At 47.6% G+C, this 23927-nt stretch overlaps 1 long non-coding RNA gene across 2 annotated transcripts in view; it reads right to left on the reverse strand.

Moving 5' to 3' along the window:
• Positions 1 to 23927, reverse strand: part of LOC123614927 (uncharacterized) — a 135238-nt gene that overhangs the window by 53670 nt on the left and 57641 nt on the right. For both annotated transcript variants that reach the window (XR_012503581.1, XR_012503580.1), the window contains exon 4: positions 15894 to 15988. This is a non-coding gene — a long non-coding RNA (uncharacterized LOC123614927). The remainder of the gene's footprint in view (positions 1 to 15893; positions 15989 to 23927) is intronic.

The following is a 23927-nucleotide window of genomic DNA, read 5'->3' on the forward strand; positions in this document are numbered from 1 at the left end:
ATATTTTAAGTCACTTTTACAGTGAACTTTTCCTAGTCACTATTTGTACCTGTACCTCTTCCCTCGCCGTGTCCCTGCCCTCCCGCAAGGCTCTCGAGGCTGGGATCGCTAATCCCACTTGGGAAGTCGCAGCCCCCGCTACTTGCCCGCGGTCACATAGCCAGCAGTGGCCGGGGCTGGACCACCTGCAGGGATCCTGGTCCTCCCTCCCTCTCCTGCTGCATCTCGGAACTGGTTCAGCCCGGCCAGACATCATACACTCAGACAGGACGGCGTGAGCCGAAAGCCACGCTGAAAATGTGCAACCAGAGCAACTCACTAATAAAATAGAAGCATTAAATATTAATTTTATTTATCTTCTTTGTCCCCTACCTTAAACAAAAATCATTATTTTCCTTTCTCATACAGTCCTGGCAGACCTGAAATTCCCTGTATTTGCCCAGTATTTCATCTCGTTTCTTCCTTTGCCAGCATCCTCTTCCCAAACACCTTCCCCCGTAACCGTGAGCTTCACCTGCCTGATATTCCGGGAAGTGTGTTTACAACATCTGCATAATCAGTCCCTTTTTACTGTATATTTTTCTTAGTTCTTTGGGCTGTCAATCTACTGTGAGTGAGCTGCAAAGAGAAGATATTTTAACAACACCCTCTCCTAACTGTCATCTGTCACCTTTAATCTCAAAGAAAAAGAAATCAAACATGAAGCTTATGCATAATCCAAGCTGCAGCATAAAATCATGTTTGAGGCATCTAATAAATGCCAACTTTGGAAACTAGAATTTATAAGGAGGTCCTATTAAAAGCCTGGTATTCCTATGAAGGATTTTATGTTTTCAAAAGTCTCCAGTGAATATCTTCTAGGATGTAAATAAAGTCGCATACTTTGGGGGAACGAAGTCATCAGACACATTTATTACCAGAACTCTCGAATAAAAGCTATGAAAATGTTTCTTATTTTCAAAGGCAACGACTTCTGGGTGGGCAGGGGTCATTTCGTAACTTTGAGATTTCTGAAGGTTGCACAATTAAATTGAGGAAAATAAATCATTAGAATTTCATTGGGCAAAAATATCTGAAGGAAAGCCCTCCGTTTAGCAATGCGAGTTGCTGCCCCCTGGGGTTTTATCGCTGCAGTCTACCTGCGGATTCCCTGGGTCTATTACCCAACACATCAGAAGAGGGAGCCAAGCTTTGTCCTCAGGACCCCGAGTCCTTTATTTGTGAGAGAAATGAGGGAACAGAGAAAAGCTCCCCAGTGCCTGACACTGAAACACATCGCAGCCCTCACACCCGCGTCAGTCCCTGACCAGTGAGAGGACCTGCTCACCTGGAGAGGTGAGTGCGCGCAAACGGCTGCAGGCAAGGCTGAGCACACTCAAGAGCGTTTCTGGAAAAGACAGACGGCCAAGAACGCGCTGCAGACCCAAGTATGTGAGAAGCCACCGTGGTCAGAATGCCCCTGCAGCGTTTCTCAGCATCGTGGCCGCCTGGCCACGCCCAAGTGGCCCGCGGGATGGAGACTTCCCAAAGGTTAATCAGCAAGGACCCGTCTAGAAGAGACGGCTGGAGAAGTTCCCCAAATGAATGGACATGAATTCCTGGGCACCCAGAACGGATGTCTCTGCTGTGCAGCGGTGCATCCACAAATGACACTGCCAATGATGGGGAGGGTCTTTTTAAAGCTTCTTCGAAGGTGGAATAGACCCGAGTCTATGCCCTCATGCCCGTGTGCTTTAGGAAAACGGAGGCCCTTTGGGTTTTACGAGCGGTTCCTTCCTACTGTACCCTGATGGCAGGGACTTCTTCAGTGACTCCTGACACAAACAGTGGATGAGCCTTGGCTACGATGCAGCCGCGTGCTCGGCATAAGGTGACCAGGACAACAAGCCCCCTTCCCTCTTAAAATAAGAGGTCATCTGTTTTCCCAGGGAAGCGCTGCACAGGAGCAAATTCAATGGTGCGGGGCCCGCCCCAGGAGCGCACCGAGCCGAGAACGTTGCTGGTGCGTGGTAGAAAGCGTGCACTGGAAAAAGATTAAAATAAAAAGAAAAAGATTTTTTAAAAAGCTTGTCGTATAAAAAAGGAAGTCATATAAAAAGAGAACCAGTAGGTTTAAAAGTATTTCCCTAGGAGAGGGAGGGTGTAGCTCAGTGGCAGGGCATGCGTTTAGCACGCACGAGGTCCTGGGTTCCAGCCCCAGTCCCTCCATTAATATAAACAAACAAACCTAATTACCTCCCGCCTCAAAAAAAGTGGCTTCCTAGACCAATACTTGTGCATGCAAAAAATAAAATAAAAATTTAAAAAAATATATAAAATAATCAATGCTTCCCGTGACACTTTGCGCGCGCGTACACACACACACACACACACACACACACACACACACACACACACACGGCATTTCTCCACTGAGTTCTGTTTCAGACCTTTGGGGAGAACAGTATACAAAACAGCTGAAATCAAGTTGTGATTCAGGTTAGATACCTGACTGGATTACCCACCTCAGCAATTACAAAGTCCCCAACTCTTCCGGTGTCACAGACAATCATTTTTGCTTGTTCAGCTGCCACAGCATTCTACAGATGGCTGTTGTCTGCTGTTATGATGGTTTTGTTATGTGGTTATGCTGTGTTTTTGTTTTGTTTTGTTTTGTTTTTCTGCTCTGTTTTTAACCCAGAAGTGACTTTCTTCCCCATCCAACCTGGCCCATGGCTGTGGTCTGCAAAGATATCCAGCTGGACTCACGTTGGGAGCCAGGCTGGAAAGTCAGAAACCAGGTGCAGCCTGGGAGCTAATGGAGTCACTAAAAAGGAAAGGGTGTTGAGTTTCTGCAAGTTGGGTTGAGGAGATAAAGCTCTGATCTCAGCCCAGCCACAAACCAGAGTTTCGGAGAGGCTAAAACCAGCATTTCTGGTTGTGGAATCATTGGACCCTTTCTATCTCAGAGCCCGTCAGCCATTGCTCCCCACCTCCCTTTCTTGGCTCTAAAGGAAGAGGCGTTTGGGAGGGTCCTGAAGGCTGAACATCCGACGGCATTTCGGAGCACACTTACACACAGAAAACACGGTCCAGAAGCTGCAGGGGTTATTTCTAGGAACAGATTCCCAGTGGAGGAGAAGGTGGGGCTTTATGAAAAATTCCAGAACAGAGAGACCCAAGCAGAACGTGAAGTCACCAGGTGTGATCGTAAAAATGGAGCTATTCGTTTACTGCATGAGAACTTTAGAAAAAAAATGGCAGCCAGCCTAGGGCGGCTTAAATACCCAAACTGAGATTCAGACAAGAATCGTGGAATTACAAGGGCTCAGCTACCACGGTGCAAAGAAAGACCCAGCACGGCAATTTAAAAACTACCATCGAATTTTCTCGGTCATTTCTTGCTGAGCCCTGACATCCAATAAAGCGCGTGGGGCTGAAGTTGGTCTCTCTGACACCCTTAAAATATGCACCATTTGAATAGAGCACATTTCATCCAAAGGACCAGATGGCTGGTCTCACTTCCCAGTCCCAGCGTGGGGGGGACGCCTGACATCACATCACCGCCACGGGGGACGCCGATGGGCGGGGCATTCTGAGGACTGCTCATCTCAGACCTGGTGCGTGCAGTCCTGATGTGTGGCAACCTGCCTTCTTTCTGTGCCATTTCATCAGCTCCTCTTGGTCATCTGACAGTTCTTTTAACTCTAAACACACCATCGCTGTAAAACTAAGATAGCGCTTTGACTCTCCAGCAAGTACAAAAAAGTAATTCTTAGAAAAAAAAAAAAACAAAAAACGTTAAGGTCATGCCATGAGAGAAAGGGTAAAGTTGATGGAGTGAACCCATGTGTGACTTTTGGAAAATCAAATACTGAATATAAAATTAAAGAGGTCGAGTCTGTCATCACCAAGGTGAATTATCTAATCAAAAAGTAAAATTTCCCTCCGGTGGTTCATCGTCTTCGTTTCTCACGCCTGCTCTCTTTGTAAAAGACGTCAACGACTGAAGTGTGTATTTTGAAAATGCAACAAATATTTTCCCAATGTTCTCGATATTGTGTCTGCAGAAATAAAACGATCTCTCAGGAGCAATTCATTTAGCCTGCAGCTTTCAAATTATACCAGAAATCTACCGTCTTGCAGGGAATGTATCATTTTACGTGAACTGAGCGACAGCTAATAGGAATATAGTCGTAACTGGTAATAGAAATGGTGAGACATAGAAAGGAAGCCAAGGAAATGGCAGTTTACGGTCATCATTTGAAATGTCAAGATAGAAAGATAAGTTTTTTGTTTGCCAAACCAGGTAGCCAACGATCCCTTTTACTTACCTGTCGCGTTGATTCTGTGTAAGAAATGCAGATTTTCCCCGTTTTCCCTGCATGGTTCGTCAATCATCACAGGATGCTAGCAGGCTGAGATCCAGTAATTAATTATCATTAGATCGGCCCCGAATCCCAGTCAATCAATGCAGATTCAGAAAGGGACATATGACGGGGTCTGATCTTTGCTGCTGTCCCAGGGCACCACGGGAAGCAGTTACCAAGCTGCAGGCGTTTATTTGCAGATTGAAGGGTTGGGCAACCATTTCTGCAGCAAGTCGAAGCGGACAGAAGACGTAAGAGGTCCCTCTTGGCTTGCTTGGTCTTTTTAAAATATGTTTTCATCATTTTTTCACAAAAATCAAACTGTGTGCAACTTTGGGGGGAAAAAAGGTGACTTTGTCATCATAAACAGACGCAGTTGACTTTGTATGTCTTTGTGTTCCTGAGTAGAAGGGACTGGAACGCGGGTTCTGGGTGTTACCTGAGGTCAAAAATCTCTGCTGTACGCATCCTTCAGCTGCATGACTTGCAGGTTTGCTCTGTTGTCTTTGAAAGACAACCCGGCCTCTTGTTAGGAGCAGGGCAGGGCCACTTTGGGTGATTCTGCAGTTACAGTGCGGTCGTGAAATGGAGGGAGCCTGGGGCTCCGGGTGCCTGTCAAGCCATCCATGTAGACAATCAGACCGCCTTGGCTGAAATGTACCTGTTTTAACAGCTAATGTTAGGAGTTGGAAGGCAGCTAAGAAGAAGAGATGGGTGGTCCTGATGTGAGAAACATGCTTTCAAGTGTGAATTAAAGCTCTTACCTAGGAAGAAAGAAAAAGGAAGGAAGGGAGGGAGGGAAGAAGGAGGGAAAGAAGGAAGGGAGAGAAAAAAAAAAAACTCTAGACAAATTTAAAAAGATGACTCTACCAACCCCCCAAGTTCTGACCATCAAAGTTTGTCTCAACCATGACATCCATTTACGAAGATGTCAACGGTGTGTCATACGAACCGGTAAAGACAGAGGTGACAGAATTGTAAGATAAAGCCTGCAGAGCCGCCCACCTGCCGGAATTCCTATAGAAGCCTTGTACTCCCTCCGTCAAGGGGACGTACCAAGCTCATTTGATCATCGGCCCTATTGCATAGTCCAATGTTTGCACATTTGATACACTCCTTATCAGAGAAAACGTTTTCTTTGCTTTCATGGGTAATTTATTTTACTCTCTGCTAAGCCGTGAAGAGCGAAGCGCAGAACGTGTCAACGCCAGAACGGGTCCCCGCTGCGGCCTGCGGTTCTTCATAACCGACCTTCCCTCCTAATTGAAAGTGTCATTTCTGTGGTTCTCCCAATACTGATCACTTACTGCCTCTCATGCTCTGGGAATTATCACCCGGAGTTGGGAGAACTATATACACATTGCCCATCCAGTTGGTAGTAACATTTTCTAAAATGTGATCAAATCCAGTCTAGGAAACCACTAGACATGACTGGCTTTAACCTTCCTCAGCCTGTGTGTCCGGTGGTGGGAGGAGAAAAGGGGTGTTTGGGGCTCACGGTCACTAATATCCAGGTTTAACAAGTTCTGGGTGTTGACGGGGTGGGTATGCATCCTGACTTCACCACTTGGGTGCTCTGAGACCTCGGGGAACTCACCTCCTCTCGCCAAGCCTGAATCTTCTCATCTACAAAGTGCTAACAATGCTACCTCCCTCCACGGGGCTGCCGGTGGTCTCAGGGAGATGAAACACACAAAGCACGAGGGACAGTCATTGTGTCATAACGTCCCACGTGGTTAATGGTGGAAGTTTTGTCATTCTTCTGGCAATGAATGGCTTTCAGAGATCTCTGTGCATTGAAACAGCTCCATTTTTGTGACTCTGCGTGGGAGAACATTCTTTCGAGCACGTTCGCTTTCCTGTCGTAGACTTCCCTTCTTTATCCCTTTTTCTACAAATGTTATTTTGAATGTATGCTGCGTACCAAGAACCGGGAGTAAAACAATTGTGTCGAAGTGTCAACCTTGTCCGCCCAGGGGAATTTCCTTTTCCATATGAAGACTGGTGTGGTGCCCAAAAGGGCATGAACCAACCCAAGCACTGAGGGGTTTATGGAAGAAACTCTCGCATCCTACTTGAACAGTCGCCCTTTGCAAGTGAGGTACCGAGGCTGGAAGAGGAAAAACAGATGCTTCACTGCAAACCCCATTTTACTGATTTCTCAACTGACAAGACCTGGAGACGTTTAGAGTTGTTTAAATCATTTCCCGCATGCACGACAGCAGGGTCCGCTCTGGATGCACGCCTTGGGTGGATCCAGGAAATCATTTCAGATAATGCCATCTAATGGAGCAGATGACACGATTACATTCCAGTTACTGAGTGCCCCGTCCCACTTACGCCATGAATTGATGCCAATTTGAAGTCGAAATCACTCATAAGAGGCCAATAAAGAAACACCTCTTGGATAAAACAGTGCGACTGAGGCTGTTTTTTTTTTTATGACTTTATGTTCAGCAACATAAATTCGGCGTCAACAGCCAAGCACAGAAAGGACCTACGCGCTTCTGGGGAAGTGACAGCGAGGCGGGATCTCTGCTCATTCCATCAAGAGTCTCTGTGTGCTCCTCTAGAACCTGGTCTTCCAAGGACAGTTTTGGTATTTTTTTTTTTCCTAGACATTATGACACATGGAAAAGAAATAGTACAAAGCCCAGAGCCCAAGTATTTCGTATTCTACAAACCCCTAAACCATTGCTGGGCGATTAACACAGACCTGCTCCCAAGAGATGAACGACAGAGAAGAGTCATGAAGACAGAAGAGAGAATTCAACTCCAAGTGCAATTTTGGAGTTAACAGAATGCCCCCATTATTTCGGAGGCATCTAAGGCCAGAATTTCGTCACAGCCGGGCAGTACATATCGCCAGCTTAGTGGCTGAGCACATGCTTAGCATGTACAAGGCCCCGGGTTCAATCTGCCGTTCAAAGCCCAGAATGGGATAAAGACATGTTTTTGGTTTGTTTCAGATCCCAAAGACGGACAAAATGATTGAAAGGCAATTACCAGAGAAAGAAACTGTTTCAAGAGTTTTAATTTATCAGTTTGGGCTCCAAGTTTTTGTGGCCATAATTTTTTCCCTCAAATTTTATCCACCTACGTGAACGGTAATTACTAGAATAAACTGCCTTATGATTTCTTCTACAGACAAGAGTGACTCTTCCAGCCTGTTTCAGGTGGTTGAGTTATTCAGGGATTAAGCGCCTTCTGATTGTTTCTGCAGAAAGCTGTGTTATGTCCGTGTTCAGCCCCGGCCACTCGGCAACACGAAACCACCATCTACCGACAAGACCAGGTGTTGGCGTTGGCCCGGGTGACGGCGGCTGCTCAAAGCTGTGACACTTCCGCTCGGCTAAAGGTGAGAAACTCATGTGTCTGACTTATTTGAATAAGTGTATTTTAGGCATGAGTTCCACTCATCTCCCTCCTTTTTCATATGAGACATCCTGGCAAACAGTTGAGAAGGAAGCGGATGAATGGATGGAAGATGCCAGCACATTTAAACAGGCTTCTTTACTGCAGGACTTTTCACAATCATTGCTATGTCGTTGCCCCTCCTGACACTCCGAGGCAGGGATACGGTTTGCGTGGCCTCCCAGCATTCACTGTGGAAGGGCTTTGATGTGACCAGCACACGTGTCACATGGATTTCCCACTATACTCCTGGGAGACCTGCCTGGGCCTTACTCAGAGCCCTCATTTTACAGATGAGGGGAAATGAGTTTGAGAGAAGAAAAGCAACATGCTTAGATTTTCATCTTTTTTTAAGCTTTTTTTTTTTTTTTTTTCCTGGGGAGAGGGGAGGTAATTAGATTTATTTAATTTTTTTAAGGCTGCACTGAGGATCGAACCCAGGACCTCGCGCATGCTAAGCACACGCTCTACCACTGAGCTACCCCCTCCCCACAGAGTTTCATGTCTGTGGCAGTGAGAACTACATTTACTCAAGTCAATTCTTGTTTTTTTGTTAGTTTGCTTGCTTTTCAATTTAGTAGTCTTGGTGATTCCCTTTGAGGATCAAAAACTGACTTTTCCAGAGCAAACACCTTCATGAAAGTTTGCCAGCGCTTCAGAACTACAGTTCAGCTCCCTTTCAATCTAGAAGAGGGCTGAATTCCAACTCAGGGAAGATGGATCTTTGGGACACTGGTCCACCCTCTTCTCGGTCTATTGGCTTTCCGACTAAAGTCACTATTCCTTGCCCCAACAACAACAAAAGCAAAACACAAACAAATAAAACAGAAACTACAATTCATAACAAAGGAGCACCAGGCTCTTACTCTGTCCTTAGCAGAACACCCGAAGGAAGACATCGCCCAGAACTGGCCCTACTCCAGCTCCACGACTGAGCGGTGGGGACCTTCTTCCTTCCCCTCACTTTTCACGCCTAACTTCGCACTTGCAAATCAAACATTTGTTTCTTTGATGGTACCTGAAGGCACTGTGGCCTTTATCCCAATAATAATTAATGTTCTGCCCAAGCCAAGGTTAATGTTCACTTGATTGTCTCCTTTTGTGTTGAAACAATAGACAATCATCAAGAAATAAAATCCCCCCCCCCCAATGCTGGAGGAAAAGGTGGCTTGCAAGCCCTAAGAAGGATAAATAGGATTTGCACACAAAGACCCACTGCAGGAGCTTTCTGGTGGAAGGGAAGGGAAGTCACAAAAAGACAGAGAATCCAATACAAAAGGCTCTGTTCTGTGTTATCTCTATAATGGATGCCTGGGTTTTAAGAGCTGTAATTAATTATAAACCATCACAAACGGTCAAGAAAAGCCAGTGGCAACAGTCCTAGTGGTTGACAGTCGGCCGTGATTTTAGGACACCTTGTCTCATTAAGGCTGGATAATTTATTAGACATTCAGTCTTCCTCGAGGAGCCTCCAAAGAGAAATTACTAGAAATGCAGAACAGCTTTGGGGAAATCCATGCCAGTGAAGTGGGAAGCCAGCGACAACCCCACGCAGGGTGGTTTCCGCAAGTCTGAGGGACTTCCCTCTCCACCTGGCCGTCTCTTCGCCTGGATGGTGGGGCCGGGGTCTCCTCCCTGCGTCCCTGACACCAGACGCACAGCCAGGCATGGGGCCGGTGCGAATGAGTCATTTTTAAGTAATGATTCGAATTCAGCTGAGAAAACCAGAATATAGTCAAAGTGCAGGAAAAATAAAAGAGGCTAATATCCCTAAATCCTGAGAGGAAAGAAACCGTCCCAAATTCCCAGCTGGTTGGCGCACACTTATCTGGACCAAATGCTTTGATGAGAAGGAGGGATGAGAGGGTGAGTGGTACCCAGCGCACAGACGGCCTGAAAAATCGAACTTCCCAGACTTCACACTTGCCCAGAATGCGGGGAGCACGAATGGGAAAGGATTGTTCTTCGTTGGTTTTTGAAGCACAGAACGAAGATCTGTCAGATAGGATGTTACCTTCCTTGTAAAACTCAAAGAAGGGCTTCCAGCAAATCTGCTTAGTGATTTGTTAGATACACGGAGAGGTGACCAGGGAAGGTGGCGTTTCCCCTCCCTCCTCAGGCCACCCCAGAGCCCGGGAAGTTCCCTCTATTCCTTGAACCCAGACAAGCTTTTACTGAAGATAAATTCAGAGGTGACACTCGGCACCACGTGAGTTATTGGGTGAAATTCCCTGAAAGGCCCATTTCAACCGTTTGAGCCAAACGGCAGCCTTCTGAGCAATGGGAGGGGATTGCATTTAGACTCTGGAAATTTAATCCAGGGCGTCACTCAGACTTGGGGGGGGGGCCGCAGCCCCGTCAGAAGAGGAGGCAGATGAGTAAATGATTAAGGAGACGGGGGTGGGGGGGCCTCCAGGCAGAAGCTGAGTGGCTGGAAGGAGCTTTGCAGAAGCTATGTCCTCCCTTACCTTCCAGAGACCCCCTTCTCCCCATCCTGGGATAAAGAAGGGGGGTGTGTAAGGTAGTCACAACCTGACACCAGGTTCCCAAAAAAAAGGGCAGAGCTGGGAGAGGTAACTGATGATGGAGGATAATAAGCCTTTGATGAGGATGTTGATTCCGTCCTTGACTAAATGTCTGAGTCGGGCAGAAGGCAACACACAAAAGGCATTCTGATGTATTATGGAGACCAGCCAGACAGCACACCCAGTTACGTCTGTTATGGAGAAAAATGCCCAGTGAAGGTAAGGGATGAGCACCCCCCGGACCAGCCTCCGCCTCCCTCTGAATTAGGTGCTGAAATTGTTAGCGGAGAGGAGGTAAGATGAAGGCTAGGATCTTAAAGAGATTTACTCACATATTAAAAGTTTAATTTTACGTTAAATCGTGCAGGCAGTTCCAGTGTAATTAAACATTAATTTAAATAGATTTTAACATAATAGCAAAAGGGCTATTTATAGCCCAGAGCAGCCAAATGTTTGAAAACTATTTACAAAGTCCCTCACAGGCGGTGCAAACCGTCCATGGGTCTACCCGCCAAACGGCAAGCCCACCATCATCAGTAACTCGTCTTCAACGTCAATGAAGCCCCATTAATCTGGATTCCATTATTTAAGGCAGAGTCTGGGAAGCAATTAATTGAATTTGGGATCAGCATAACCTTTCGAAGAAGATGAAAGGGTTTGGTGAGCCGGGAAGTGAAGAGGAATGTGGCTACTTAAATTAAGATGGAAGTGCTTTTTAAAATGGCATAATATTTGCATATAAGAGACAGTAACAGTAATAATAGTGACTACAAAAGCCAGCTGATCTTTCTCCCAAAAAGGCATCGGCAAGTCCCCCCCTTGGATATCACTGTTAAATCTTCACGCAAGTTCAGAACAGACATCTAACATGCACAGATTCCTACCATTCAGATTTTTGATTCATTCGAATGGGCTTTTTGATTCTCTTACTCTAAGTTTTCTATTCCAAACCCAGCCTCCTAGAAGAGGCAATTCAGAGCAGTGGTTAAGACCATGGGGTCTGGAGCCTCACAGCCCGAGTCAGCTTGGCCTCTCTGCCCTGCCGGCTGTGTGACTCTGAGTCACGTACTTGGCGTCTCTGGGCCTCCGTTTGTCCATCTGTGAAGTGGAGATGATGAGAATGCCTGTGTCACATCTGCTGTTGGGACTCAATGAGCCGCAAAAGCAAAAGCACTCTGGCTGTGCCTCCCTTCACCGGCTGAAGACCAGCTTTATTGTTGTCATCATCTTGTGACACAAATGTGCCGTTCCTGGTTTCACTTCTGGTCCTTCTGCCAGTGAGCTCTGTTAATGCTGAGTTCCGCTCTCTAGCATCAGGGAGCGAGCGACTTGGGCACTGTGTTTGTTTCCTCTTGCTGCTGTAAGGACCCACCATACACTCAGCAGCTTAAAAACAAAAACCCACACATCTATTATCTCGTATTCCTGGAGATTCCAAGTCCTAAAGCCACAGCACCGGCAGGGGCAGGTTCCTAGTGCAGGCTCTGCTGGGGACCCCCTTTCCGTGCCTTTTCCAGCTGCGAGGGCCCAGCATCCCCTGGTCCTCATCCTGTCAGGTCTTGGGACCTCTGCTTCCCTCAACACGTCTTCTCTGATTCCCACCTCCCTCCTCCCTCTCTTTTCAAATTTCTTTTTCATCATCATGAAATTCCCCGACAGGGAACTCGCTTCCTCTGGCTCTGGTTTTGAAATCATCAATCCCTTTTCCCGACAGGAGTCACCGTGGAGAGGCCGCCCTCACCCGGACGAGCGACGTGGTCGATGGAGGAGCCACCATGTGCAAGAGGAGCGCGTAGACTTTTTGCCATTTTGTGCCGCCTGGTTTGGGAACAGTGTTCAGAAGTGGGATGGGATATTTGGAATCTAACTGCCAGCCTTCTTCGCTCACGATACAGATCGGTGTCCAAAGCGAAGAGGTTTCTGCTGGGTGTCTTAACCGGGTTCTCCAGGAGCGCCCCGGGGGTGCTCCGACCACACTCTGGGCCGCTCTCTGGATGAGGTCTTCAGCAAAGGTATCGGGTTCCCCAGCCCAGGGAGGCCCCCATCTTGAAGTCAAGAATCGTGAAGCTCGTCTTAGAAGCCAGGCTGCACCCAGCGCTCGCTGTGGGCGTCTTCTCCAGACCCTGTGCATCTCCTCGTCACCGAAGGCACAAATTAAGCAAAACTCCGACCTGTTCCCAGCTTTATTTCATGCATCACCAGGGCCAGCAGGGCATGGGGGCTGCACTCTGGGGGCCGCAGGCAGCGGTGGGCATGTGGCCAGAGCGCATGGCCGAGCACACTGCTGGCTCCCAGGAAGCCGCAGTTTTTTTAGTTTCCAATTTTTATCTGTGGTCATATGTTTCAATTTTTCGAAACTTCTTGAATAGTCTGGAGTCCCTGACGTATCAATGGGCAAGACCATGCTGTTCGTTTGAATCTCTGGAATACAGGTGTTGAGACAGAGTTGGGAGCACATGCAGTTTGCGGGGTGATGCTTGTGGAAGACGAAAGAGAAGAAAGCATGATTGTGCACAGAGGATTCGAGAAACGGATCTGCTCAAGTTGCAGCCAACACAGTGGGGAGGCCCGGAGCAGAGGCTGCCCCCTAGACGAGTCCCACCCTGGACAGAATTAGCCTTGTCAGCGCAGGCAGGCAGCTAGACATGAGCAGAGAAAGGGGGGCACCAGCCAAGTGGCAGGAAACACACATCTTGTGAACAACAGGGGTCCTTGGGCAGAAAAAGAAAAGCAGGAACCTCTGGATTGGTAAGAAATCACACATTTTGGGGTGACAAGTGTCCTGGGGGCCGACAAAGAAAGACGGGGAGAGGCAGGCATCTCCAGCATCTGAATGTAACCTTTTGCTCATTGTGCCCTCATTTCAATAAAATTAGCCTTGCAGATTAGAAGCGCCCATCGTGCACCGACGCCAGGACACTTCTGATCCAGACTAAACAAGGACAAAAACCCTCCTCCCCTCAGGAAGGTGGAGCCGGGTGGAAATCAGGGAATGCGACCCCGCACTCCTTCCTCCCCATTGAATATTCCACCCATTCATTTTCACACCCTATGTAACCAACTTGTCAAAGAAACTCAGGGCAGCTGCGCGCCTGAGTCTGCCCGCTCTCCCCTTGAAGGCGTCCCATCTATTACTAAACCCGCACTCTGCTTTCTTGATCATTCCCGGATCCCTTCATTCGTTGGACAGATATTCGCAGGGCTGCGATCTTCACCAGCCCTGTGCCAGGGAGAGCGCGCACTCTGGTGGGCAGTCAGGCCGCTAGCCGGGGCTCCACGGCGAAGCACGGGGCTGCGAATTCAGTCACCACAGGGCGCTACGGGTGTGCCAAGGCCAGCTCCACACCCGGTCTCTCGAGCCACTAGTGACCTTGCATTCGACACGCACAACCAGCCTGTCTTCCTGGTGCTGAGGAGGCTGCGTTACTGCAGATGGGCGGTGTTGCAGCTGCCGGGCCGGCTTTTTATCCAAAACAAACACAGCTGACTACTCGGATAAATCTCATTTCTGTCTCAAGAGGGACCTCAGGCTGGACATGCACATTTCTTCCCCTTTGGAATCCCCAGGTGGGCCCGCTGTAGGGAGCTGAGGTCCAAAATCAGGTGGACAGGGGGTCTGAGATCCTGCGTGAGACCTCAAAGCCATGGCAAGGAGAGAAACCAGAGCAGGTGGAGGAAAAAGGCCCACAGAGGGGGAGGCTAGAAGAAAATCACAGCCTAGATTTAAGACACTTAGCCGTGAGCCAAGCCCTGATCTAAGCACGAGGGATCGGGACATTTAACAGTGATGCTGATAATAACAGAAGCTCTCATTACCCCTACTTTACAAGTGAGGAAACTGAGACTCTCTGAAAATGGAGCAGAAAGGTTGCATTCAGCTCCAGGGACAGGGTTTGAGAGCCGATCTGCAGGAGGATAAAGTCTGGAGTAGGAGCAGGTACACCTGGACACCCACAGGTGGTCCCGGTGGGATGATGGGTTCCCACCCTGTTAGGAAGAGGAGTCCCACGCCTTCCCTGACCCCGTCACCATCAGGTGACTCCCAGGCAGACGTCCCCACTCCGCAGCTGACCGTCAGGCACGTGTGACAGTCACGCTCGCCACGTCTGGGGAGCCTCCGCCCTCGAGTCTTCAGCGGACACACAGGTTCTCCCCCCAGGATACTCGGGTCACCAAGCGGCCGTCCAGAAACTGGAGGAACGTCACCCCAGGCACGCATTTCACAGCTGCCGGTTGCACTGGCCCTCCCCCTGGAGTTACCGGACGCAGACAGACCCTGCAGTGGGTGAGCACGTGGGTGAAACTTAGGACCAGCTGCCTCAAAATGCAGACAACACGATGAATCGGGGTAATAAAGTGGTCATTGTGCAGGTGGCTGGATGTAACAAAGGACGTGCAACGGCTGACCAGGGGCTTTGTCTAGGAGGGAGGATGGGCTTCTCAGGAGGAGCGAGGCTCCGTCAAAACCCACCTCCCCTCTTAGCGCTGCAGGACTGTTTGGCTTGAACTTGACAATGATCTTAATTAAGAAGACGACAGTGCTTCACGGAGCAGCTGCTGTGTGTCCAGTACTGCCTGGGGTCTGGGTGTAAAACATGGGAAAAAGGCAGATGAAAAGCCCCTCTCTGAGGGGACTTAGGTTCCAGTGGGGAAGGCAGACACTAAGCAGGTGTCTTAGTGAAAGGTTCAGTGCCTCGGAGGCCACTAGGAGTGCGGCTGGGAGGAGGTGGAGAGAGTGGGATTGGTGGGCGGGGTACCATTTTAGGAAATGGTTGGGAATTCCTCACTGAGAAGGTGATCCCATTGGAACAACTCGGCGTAGCGACGCAACGGCAGAGTAACAGAGTGACAGTGAGGATGAACGACAGTTATAAAGCCCTCACTGGGCGCCAGTACTGTCCGCCCAGATGACCTCACTTGGTTCCTCATTTTACAGGTAAGGTAACTGAGGAATAAGAGTTAAAACGCTTGCCCGCACTGTTTATAGCATCTGGGACATGGAAGCAGTCTAAACATCCATCAACAGATGAATGGATAAAGATACGAGATAATATACACACACACACATACACACAATGGAATACTACTTGGCCATCAAAAAGAACGAAGTAATACCATTTACAGCAATGTGGATGGACCTAGAGATGATCATATTAACCGAAGTAAGTCACTTACATGTGGAAGCTAAAAAATGATACAAATGAGCTTATTTACAAAACAGAAGTATCATTATACTGTGCACCAGAAATTGACAACACTGTAAACTGACTATACTTCAATAAAAATGTATATCTACAAAAAAAAACAAACAAACCACAAACAGAAACAGATGCACAGACATAGAAAACAAGCTTATGGTTACCAAAGGGGAAAGGAGTGGGGAGGCATAAATTAGGAGTTTGAGATTAACAGATACACACTATTGTATATAAAACAGATAAACAACAAGGTCCTACTATAGAGCACAGGGAACTATATTCAGTATCTTGTAGTGACCTATAATGGAAAAGAATCTGGAAAAGAGACTAGATCACTTTGCTGTTCACAAGAAACTAACACAAAATTGTAAATCAACTATTAAAAATTAGTTTAAAAAAAAACTTACCTGGGTCACACGGGGCAAGAAGCTAAAAGTCAGGCACTGACCCAGCCAGTCTGACCCCAGCGTCCAAGCTCCGATGCAGTGTCCCTCCGTCTTCCCTGTAATACAGAGGAGAGTGGGTAAGGCTGTGTCTGCAGCCCCATAAACAGGACCCGAGAGGCCGCCTCTGCTGCCTGCTGGCCCGGTGATGTGGGAATTCCCTTCCTTCCTCTTCTTCCTCATCAGCATACAGGTGATAATGACAGGACCCGCTTCCAGGGGTGTGAAGTTTCAATGAGTTAATAAATGCAAAGCCCGGAGCAGAGTTCCGGGCACAGGGTAGGTGCTGCTCACGAAAGAGTGCTACTCCTCTTGAGAGCACCGTTATCATCAGGACCTCCTAAGTCCCGCGTAAGATGGAGGGAAAGTACCAAAGCCATCCTTGGTGGAGAGAAAGTCAGGAGCCACTCGGCTGTCATGCCCGTACGGCCTTGATGGGTGTTTCCAAAGAATCTGTCAAAGGACTGGTACCAACGGACTCTCCTTCAGCAGAACATCAGAGATCTGGCCACCCCACATTCTTGCCCACACTTCGCAAACTGCGCCTTCACTTGAGCCATGCTGGTGGGTACGCAGCGGGACGGCGCCGTGTTTCCCCGGGGAAGGCTGAGGCCCCTTCCGGAGCCTCTTGGCCCCTTGGCCTCTCTGGGGAGGTGCCTGTCCAAGCCAGAGGCTCATTTTGCTCTACTGAGTTTAGAGTGTCAGAAGGGTGGGTCGTTGTTACTCTCGGGGGAAAGTGGGGGCTGGGAGGGGACAGGAGACGGTTTTCTGGAGCCCTGGTAGTGTTTTGAATTTTTATTTGTGAATGTTGGCTCACACTATAGCAACGCCAAACATCAGAAGAGAAAAAAATGTAAGCAGCGTCTCAGGTGTACACAGGTCATCGGCAGTGGATCCAAAACTAAAGCTCAGTCTCCTGGAGCCAAGAAGCCTTCACCTCTTGCTCCTGGAAGCAGATTTATGACCATGGGCTCAAGGCTCACATATCACCTCCCCAGTTAAGCTTTTTTTTTTTTTTAATTTTTGTTCAAGTGTAGTCTGTTCACAATGTTGCACCAGTTTCCGGTGCACAGCACAATGCTTCAGTCACAGAGGAACATACGGATATGCATTTTCATATTCTTTTCACCATAAGTTACTATAAGATATTGAATATAGTTCCCTGTGCTGCACAGTGCGAACTTGTTGTTTATCTATTTTATTTACTAGTATCTGCAAATCTCGAACTCCAAAGCTTTCTTTTTAACTTTCTCCTCTCACCCTCCCCCTTGCAGATGAATGGTCATTCCCTCTGTCCCCTCTTATCCTTTGCTCGTATCATTGACTGTTAGACATCGATGCACTTTATTCATTTATCACATCCACGGTGGCATCTGCCATCTGGCTGCAAGCGTCTGCAGGCCTGGGACAGAGTCTTACCCATCTCTGTCCCCCTGGGCTGACATAAAGTGAAAGATCAAAAAGTGTGCGCTGGGTGGGAAGTGGAATGAGCCATTCAGCGTTTGTTTTCATAGCAGCTGCTCCTGTTCAGAGCGAACTTCGCATCCCCGTCCGTGGAAACGTTGAGTGGGGTCCCCTCAGTCGAGCAGAATCTGTGCTCCATGGGTCAAAGGAGGTAACATTATATGAGAACTAGGTACAGAGGCGTCCTAAGAGCTCAGGTCACAGGAAACTAGAGATCGAGGACTGTGGCAAATGGCTGGTCCCCTCAGGGCTGGAGGAGTCAAGCCCAGAATCCAGGAACGCAGAGGACGGGTCTACAGCCTGCAGGGTGAGAGGCAACCCAGAGCCAGAGTCATACAACCCGGAGTTATAGGACCATGTCTGAAGGCCGGGGGCCCATCGGACTTGTGCGAGTGTTGTGCGACAGGTGTGAGATGGTTCGATTCCCAGATGCCTCCTCTTAGCACTGTTCTAGATGCCGAGAGAAACATTACTGGACGCATTTATAGTTCTCAGCAAACGTCCTCAAAATGCACCCCCAGGAGCACATATGGACCCACTAAGCTGGCTTTCCAACCATACAGAGGAAGCGACTGAAATCCTACATTCAGTTATAAATGAACGTGGGGAATTTGGAAATCTCCCACAACAGCTCTGCGCTCGAGACATCTATGAATCTCAATCTGTCAGTCCCCACGGATAATTCCAGGACATTCGAAACACACAGACGCGGGAGCTCGGGACAGCTGGGCTACCAGCCTCCTCCCCTCCAGCTGAGCTGCTCCACAGGCTCCGCGCGGCTGCCGGGAGCCAGGACGACTTCACACAGGCGGGTGTCCCTCTGCCCGAGTCGAACACATTTAACTCAGTCGACAGAGTTATTGTTCTGAGGCCAAAACGTCTCCACCCCATATCTTCCTTCCTTTCGCCCTGCTGTGTGAGGGTGATATTAATTTCTGACTCTGGGGGGCAGGGTGCCCCCAGCCTCATAAAACGGTGGGAGGGGTCTCTGCTGAGCACTCCCACGACGTAGCTCTTCATCTCACCAGCGGCACCGCAGTGGCAAAACAAATAGTACAGGCTTGTGTCAAGTTTTATAACCAGTCCAATAAAGGACAGGAGCCTCCTATCCTCAGCAACTCTCATGGGATGTGTTTCTCCTCTAATATGCTTCTTCCCCAATTGTTGGTGTCATGGATCCACTAAGGTTAAAAAAAACCTTCAAGAGCCTGAAATTCATGAGACCACGTCCTTCGTTCCAGCGCAGGAACGGCGAGCTGTCCTCCTTTCTCCTCCGTGGACGTCTCTGAACCCAAACAGTGGTAGTTGCTGCTGGACTCACTCATGGGAACATGGAAACTTGTCAGAGCAAACTCGGGAACCTGCCTGGGAGCTGTGTTTGGTTCCCCTCTCCTGCAGGGCTGGAAGGAACGCCTGAGTCTGGTGATGGCCTTTCTTCCTGAAAGGACTACGCATTTCCTCTCGTCTCATAATCATCCAAGCCTGCATCCTGGGTTATCTCAACAGGAATGGAAAATCATCCGTCAAGGAGAAAAATTCAAATTACGTGGTATCTCCAAAGTCCATCCCTTTAATCAGAAAAGATTAAAGTGTGCCTCTTACCGTCTGGACGAGGCTTCCCAGAATTTAGGGAGAAGCAGATGCCACAAAAATCTAATTTCTAGAGGAAAAAAATAAGAAGGGAAAAATAAAAAGGGATATAAGTTGTTTTGTTTCTTTTATTTTAGTTAGTTTTTTTTTTTTTAACCATCTCAACTATTCCAAACCCCCACCTAGTTTGGGGTCAGACAGAGTTTTGCATTTAAATGGTCCAAAATGGGCTTTCTGAACAGCGGGCCCCTATAAAAGGGTCATATCATTTATTCCCCAGGGAAATAAAAGGAGCCTGTAAGCCTCTACCAGGTGCAAGGACTGTAATGGGACATAGTCATCATCTAGTTGCAGGAAAAATCATGGACAAGGATTACATCTCCTTTATTCACTGTCACCTTCCTCAGCTCAGGCTGCCGTTAAAGAAAAAATGCCGTAGGCTGGGTGGCATAAGCAGCAGAAATATACTTCTCACAGCTCTGGAGGTGAGTGGTCCAAGCTCAAGGCTGCAGCCAGCTCGGGTCTAGGGGAGCGTTCTCCTGCTGCCTGGTGACTGCTTGCTGAGTCCTCACACAGCAGGGGGAGGGAGAGGGCGCCAGCTCCCGGGAACCTGCTCTTGTAAGGGCACTAGCCTCATGAGCTCATCTGAACCCAGCTACTTTCCAAAGGTACCATCTCTCAATACCATCAAATCTGGGGACATGAACTTCAGCATCTGAATTCTGAGGGGATAAGACATTCACTCCCCAGCAACGGTCGCCCCCCAGGATAGGCCAGGACCAGTGTCTAGTCGACGATTATCCAATATTTTGTGAAAGAAGGAAGTTTCCAAATTTGTCTTTCATCTTCCTTTGGTACATACAGATCTGTATTTTTTTTTTTTTTTTTGCCAGTTTAACCCCATCACTACTCCCTTCCGAGCCTGGGGACTACTTCCCAGAAATCTCTTCTAATGAGAGGAAATCAAATGAGATCTGGAAGGCAAAAAGGAAGCAAAAGCCGTTATCACCGTGAGGCCATGGCAGATGGATGTGGCGGCTTCTGTACAAGCTCAGAGCAGCTTATCAGACTGAGCGCCGTTGCTTCGGGCTGAAGTCGCCAGTGACTTTTCCTCTGGCTGTCCAGCTGCAGCCTCCAGACCTTCCCTCCCCAGGTCCAGCCATACTCTAACTCCAACATTAAACCTATTAAACCTATTAAACCTCCAATACTTGATACAGATACACTCCCCAGACTTTTTGCTTTTTTTGCAGAAGAATTTTTTTGTATTTTAATTTTTGCATTTGCTGTGTAATATTTTTGTCTCGTTAGCATCTCCTCCCCAAATATATTAACTCATAGAAGTCTTCCTTGCACCTGCTTTTTGAAGGTAAAAAGATGCTTGGGATCTGTGTAGGTTAATGAGAGGAGGATTATGCTGGTGCAGAGCACAGGACACACAAGGTCAGACACTGTAAATAACCGAGGCATAAGCCATACCCAAGAGACACATGCATACACCCTAAATGTGAGCAGGTACAGGGCACAGAGGACTCGGCCAGTAAGAACAGGGGCTCACAGGAGCGTTCTTGGACTATAATTATTATCAAAGAGGAAGATATTTTCCAGAAGGTCCTAGAAGACATCTCCTAATGTCTGATTGGCCGTAACAGGGTCACATGCCCCATGTCTGGCCCAGTCACGGCCAGGGCAGTGGGATTATCTGGATTGGATTAGACCAACCATGGTTCATCCCCGGGATGGGGGAGGGGCTAATGTTGCTGGCCACTGTGGGTTCCCAACCTGGTCAGCCACAAGGTGGGATCTCTTCTCCAGGGGGTCAGGCATGATTCTGCAGTATAGACAGGTAGAGCTGAACTGCATTTCATCTCACTGTGACTAACTGATAGTCACAACTGTACAAAAGTCTTCAGGCTCTTCTGGTTGCACTAAGGTTGCTGTCCATTTGATGCATTTATATCCCCTTTCTGATGCTCTGGAAGCTTCCTTTCTGACATAAAGGGTGCAGAACTCAGGCTCAAAGCCTAAGGCAAGTAGCAGCATCAAGGTCATGATGCCCCGTATTTATTTTATTTATTTCCATAATTACCTATTTTTGACACAGAATAATGGTTTTTTCCATTCATAGTATGTAGACAGTTTCCTGTTTTAAAAGTTTTCTTCTCAAATATATTTCTTTAAGTAAAATAAGACTTTTAAAGTAAATATCACAGAAATAATAGTACAAATATTGTAATTATGGGAAAAATTGTGAGCATGTTTGGCAAAAATCTGAAATTGGAAAATGCTGTTTAGAGAGCAGGAGAAGAGGTTTGGGAGAAAGATAGGCATTTTTCATTAAAGAGACACCTGACTTTGTCCTGCTTTTAACTGTGATTGGATGAGGATGTGATGCTGGGAGCACTGGCAGCTATTTTGGGGCAAGAAGCAAGAAACATAAGGACCAAGCTAACACACTGAAGAAACTGGAGCAGAAAGATGGAAAAATTCTGGGCATTTGAAGGTATCTGTAAGTTTTTGAACCAACCATGTGGTCATTCAGCTTTAGACCTGTATTGTATGAAATAATGAATCCCTATTTTATAAATCCATCTACCTGAGTATTTGCTAGTGGGCATGGAGACAAGTTGGTTGGAGGCTTCCCAAAGAAACTGAGTTTCTAATGGTGAAATTCTGAAAACTGTAATACATAGTTTAGGAATGTATTCTGGGCTCCCATGCAGTTTTCCCAGAGGTTCTAAAAAAATGCAAAACATTTCTTATTGTTTCAGCATGAAATTGACCTTAACACAACTGCCCTCTCTTTGCCAGTGCAAATTTCAAACACTTTTTCATGCATATGTTCGTGTTGACTTATTTCATGACACACATTCAGCCAAGTACACAGACCCACCCCATCGCTCTGTTCCACATTTCAGAGCTCTGACCTGGATGTGTGAGTTTCAATAAAGAAAGATTGCTAAATGCAGTCAAAGCCATAGGGATGTGGAATTGACTTATGGGGGTCAGGGAGTCTGGCTTATTTCTTTTTATTTCAGCAAAAAAAGCACAACTTTCCGATGCTACAGTCTTTGGGAATATCACATAAGAAAAATAAGAAAGTACATTGCTTTTTGTCAGCTTGAATAAGTGACCCAGTAAAAATCCCCAAACTCTCTTAGCAGACTGAAAATATGAAATTTATTTTCCAGTTCAGATATATTTATTCTTCCTAAAAAAAAAAAAAAAAAAGAAAGAAAGTTGAGCTGAAGCTGTGCTAACTCCAATAGTTTCCATGATTTTACTGGGTTTATAAAAAGTAATGATTTTATTAAACTGTAAAACCATGACAGATGGAGAAACTGTAATTTAGAGGGATTAAATGAGCTGAATTTTATATGCCTCTAGCATTTAAGGCATTGAAAAATATCAAAATAATTGGAAAACGATGCATTGTAGACACCCGGCTTTTTCTCAGCTGAACAGCTGATAATCCCTCCTTGCAAGGCTCCAGATGTGTGCTTCCTCTCATAATGGGGAGTTAAAAATAATTCTTTTTCCACGTGATGATCAGCCGTCCCGCGGCTGCCAGGCATCCGCCGGCGGGATGTAGCTGGGCATCTCGGAGCCGCCCAACAATAAATAAATGAGCATGTTCATCACATTATTCCAATGCAACCTTAATTGCTTCAGAACTTGCTCCAAACTTTTCCAAGTCGGCTCATGATAACGAGCTCTCGGGCTTTTGTCTTCCAGCTCACCACTTCATGCTAAATGGACTGCAACTGGACGTGCCGCTGGATGAATATTTATCAGTGCCGCACGGTGCTTTGATTCCGAGTCTCGGGATCCGCTAGCATCACGCAATTCCTGACCCACCTTCATCCGTCTTTGTGGGGGTAAAAAGCATGGTGCTGGCATAAGCTTCTGGTGCTGCATTGATAGTTTCTTATGTCAATCGAAAGCTAAATGCACAACCTAAAAGTTAAGAGTTGTAGTTTACTCAATGAACTTGCTGAGGACTCCGAGCCCCAAAGGCAGCCTCTCCAGGAGCTCTGAGGGACTGCTCGGAAGACGTAAGGGAGGAGCCAGGATATACAGGAGCTTTTGCAACAAACAGCAGGTAGTCGGAACATCAAGCGATCACTGTTAATTAGAGAAAGCCGGGTATCTCAAGTTAAGGAACTGAGCGCTTTCCTGTGAATGGGAAGATGCAGGAGTCTGGGCTCATTGAAATCACTCCTGTGATCTGCACCTTGGCGCTCCAGGGCCAGTGTCCTGTGCTTTCGCATCCTGACTCCTCAGGGGCACCGCTGGTGGCCGGCCGCAATGGCTGATGGCCTGATGGTCACAGCACCCTTTGTTTACTGATACAGCGCATGGCATTCTTCGTCCACGTACCTTAAGAGATCGTGCAATTTTCTTTTCTCAACACCTTGGGGAAGTGAGCCCAGCTCTTACTTCAGCCAGAGCGCTGGATGGACGGTGCACAGAAAGATGCTGAATGGCCTCCTGTGCCACATGTTAGAGTGGGAGCAGCCTCATGCTCCACGTCCCAGGGCCCGCAGTGGACTTTCAGCTTGGGGTTGTCGGAATGAGCCATGGCTTGGGAGGAAGGCTTGGACCTTAGTCCCAGTTTGTGCACCAATTCAGCGGGCTGGTGGGCAAGCTCATCCGAAGCATGAAATACCAATGTCCTGACCTGCCTGCCTCCAAGGCTTTTGAACAGATAAAGTAAGGAGACTGTGGGAAGGCTTTTCTCAGGATACGAAGTACCTGTAAGTTTAAGTCAAACTCTGCCTCCAACCAGGCTCTCTTCCTTGTGACTGCCGCCCCCGGGGACTGGGATGTCGCGCCGGGAAGACAGATGCCAGACCCTGCATCGTGCTTTGACCTCCCTGGGGTCGCAAGGGATGGGAGTAGAAAACCCAGATCACGCTGTCAGGACTGTGACACAGTCCACAG

This window comes from Camelus bactrianus, chromosome 32, assembly GCF_048773025.1.
Source record: "Camelus bactrianus isolate YW-2024 breed Bactrian camel chromosome 32, ASM4877302v1, whole genome shotgun sequence".
Taxonomy (NCBI): domain Eukaryota; kingdom Metazoa; phylum Chordata; class Mammalia; order Artiodactyla; family Camelidae; genus Camelus; species Camelus bactrianus.